The following is a 3,608-nucleotide window of genomic DNA, read 5'->3' on the forward strand; positions in this document are numbered from 1 at the left end:
TGTTCTTCATGTTCCTCGTAGGGATCCTCTCCAAACGTGAAAGATCGGCCCCTAGGGTTCCGCCCTACATCATCTTGGTATCATGAGCCACGTTGACCACGTTTTTGGAGCCCCTACCCCGTGTTTTCTAGCTTTCGTTTTCTCCCTAAATCCAAAAATCCCCACCAAAAATAGCCCCAATTTTTTTTGTGATTTGTTGGTGAGTTGAAATTTTGTTGGATTTGATTCATGGATTTGTGTTGCCACGTGTGGATCTAGCTTTCCCCACCCTTCCCACCCTTTTCCATCCACAAATTCCCTTGAATTCGACATCACCACTTCCCTCCACCTGGAAATTGAGCAGTTCATCCCGTGCCTGATTTTCACCCAGGCACCGGACGACCGGACCCCGCCGGACGTCCGACGACCAGACGACCGTGACACTCCGGATGTCCGAGCAACTCTGACGAAAAACTGAATTTTGTTCAGTTCGGCCACCACCACTTCCCCACCTTCCACCATATCTTCCACACCTTCATACCACCATAGCTGCCCACATACACAACCATCATTCACCAATACCTCCTATGACGGTTTTGACACATTTTGGTCTTTGAGATTTTGGGTTGTGGTTCCCGTGTCCTATTGTGTTTCGGCTATATAGGTATGGTTCGACATCATCATCACCACCACTCATCTTTGCAAAGGACTCATCATCGCCAAGGATGGTAACCTCGACGATATCTTTGTCGTACATTGCAATTGCATTGATAACCACATGGCCTTACTTTTGCGTTGCTTACCCATCGAGACTAGCCATTGAGTATTGCCGGCAACGTGACTTGTGCACATTAGTGTTCATACTCCGTAGCATACATACCATACCATAGTTGTGCATATCTTGGCATCCTCTTTTGTGTCACCTCAAACGAGTTACCTACAGTTGTAGTATAGGATAGCCACTGAGTCAAAGCTGGCTTGCTGCAGTTAAACCCCACCACTCCTTTGTTAATACTGATGCATATGTAGGTAGTTTTGATGTAAGTCTTGGTGGTACATTTGAAGGAAATATGCCCTAGAGGCAATAATAAAGTTGTTATTTTATATTTCTTTTTTATGATAAATGTTTATTATTCATGCTAGAATTGTATTAACCGGAAACTTGATACATGTGTGAATACATAGACAAAACACCGTGCCCCTAGTACGCCTCTGCTAGACTAGCTCGTTGATCAAAGATGGTTAAGTTTCCTAGCCATGGAGAAGAGTTGTCATTTGATGAACGGGGTCACATCATTAGTGGAATGATGTGATGGACAAGACCCATCCGTTAGCTTAGCATAATGATCATTCAGTTTTATTGCTACTGCTTTCTTCATGTCAAATATATATTCCTCCGACTATGAGATTATGCAACTTCCGGACACCGGAGGAATGCCTTTTGTGCTGTCAAATGTCACAACATAACTGGGTGATGATAAAGATGCTCAGGTATCTCCGAAGGTGTTTGTTGGGTTGGCATAGATCGATATTAGGATTTGTCGCTCCGAGTATCAGAGAGGTATCTCTAGGCCCTCTCGATAATGCACATCATATGAAGCCTTGCTAGTAATGTGACTAATGAGTTAGTTGCGGGATGATGCATTATGGAACGAGTAAAGAAACTTGCCGGTAACGAGATTGAACTAGGTATGAAGATACCGATGATCGAATCTCGGGCAAGTAACATACCGTTGACAAAGGGAATAACGTATGTTGACATTGCGGTTAGACCAATAAAGATCCTCATAGAATATGTGGGAAACAATATGAGCATCCAAGTTCCGTTATTGTTTATTGACTGGAGATGTGTCTCGGTCATGTCTACACAGTTCTCGAACCCGTAGGGTCCGCACACTTAACGCTCGATGACGATTGGTATTATGAGTTATGTGTTTTGGTGACCAAAGATTGTTCGAAGCCCTGGATGAGACCACGAACATGATGAGGATTCTTGAACTGGTCGAGAGGTAAAGATTGATATATTGGAAGGTAGTATTCGAACTCCGTAAGGGTTCCGGAGTGTATCAGGTACATACCGAAGTACCAGAGGGGTTACCAGAACCCCTCGGGGAAAGATATGGGCCATATGGGCCATAGGAGGGAGGAACACCAGCCCACAAGGGGCTGGTGCGCCCCCACAAGGGAGGAGGCCGAACTGGACTAGGGAAGCGGGCGGCGCGCCCCTTTCCTTCTCCTACTCCCTCTCCTTCCCCCTTCCCCCCTCCGGTAAAAGGAAGGGGGGGCGAATCCTACTAGGAGCCTAAGTGGGACTCCTCCCGATTGGGGTGCACCTAGGACCGGCCTTCTCTCCCTCGCTCCTTTACATATGGGGGTGCCCCTAGCACACACAACAATTGCTCCAAGCCGTGTGCGGCGCCACCCTCCACAGTTTATGCCTCGATCTTATTCTCGCGGTGCTCAGGCAAAGCCCTACGCGGATCACATCACCATCACCGTCACCACACCGTCATGCTGAGGGAACTCATCTACTCCTTCGACCCTCTGCTAGATCAAGATCTCAAGGGATGTCATCGCGCTAAACGTGTGCAGAACTCGGAGGTGTCGTACGTTCGGTACTCGATCAGTCGAAATGAGAAGACCTTCGACTACATCAACCACATGGAGCAAACGCTTCCGCTTTCCGTCTACGAGGGTACGTGGAGACACTCTCCCCTCTCGTTGCTATGCATCTCCTAGATAGATCTTGCGTGAGCGTAGGATTTTTTTTTTGAAATTGCATGCTACGTTTCCCAATAGCAGCATCCAAGCCAGGTCTATGTGTAGATGATATGCACGAGTAGAACACATTGTGGGCGGTGATCGTCATACTGCTTACCACCATTGTCTTATTTTGATTCGGCGGTATTGTTGGATGAAGCGGCCCGGACCAACCTTACATGACCATGTTCATGAGATCGGTTCCACCGACAGACATGCAACTAGTTTTGCATAAAGATGGCTGGCGGTTGTCCGTTTCTCAACTTTAGTTGAATCGAATTTGACCGCAGCCGGCCCTGGTGAACGTTAAAACAACAAACTTGATAAATCACTATTGTGGTTTTTGTGCCGTAGGTAAGTATGGTTCTTGCTAGAAGCCCGTAGCAGCCATGTAAAACTGGCAACAACAAAGTAGAGGATGTCTAACTTGTTTTTGCAGGGCATGTTGTGATGTGATATGGTCAATCCATGATGTGATGTACGTTGTTGTATGCGATGATCTTGTTTTGTAAAAGTTATCGGCAACTGGCAGGAGCCTTATGGTTGTCGCTTTATTGTATGAAATAGAAATGCCATGTAATTGCTTTACTTTATCATGAACCGGTAGCGATAGTCGTAGAAGCAATAGTTGGCGAGATGACCATGACACTACGATGGAGATCAAGTTGTCAAGCCGGCGACGATGGAGATCACGATGTTTCTTTGGTGATGGAAATCAAAAGCACAAGATGATGATGGCCATATCATGTCACATATCTTTTGATTGCATGTGATGTTTATCTTTATGGATCTTAGTTTTCTTAGTACGGCGGTAGCATTATAAGATGATCCCTTCCTAAAATTTCAAGGTATAAGTGTTGTCCCCGAGT

The sequence above is a fragment of the Triticum dicoccoides genome, chromosome 3B, assembly GCF_002162155.2.
Source record: "Triticum dicoccoides isolate Atlit2015 ecotype Zavitan chromosome 3B, WEW_v2.0, whole genome shotgun sequence".
NCBI lineage: Eukaryota > Viridiplantae > Streptophyta > Magnoliopsida > Poales > Poaceae > Triticum > Triticum dicoccoides.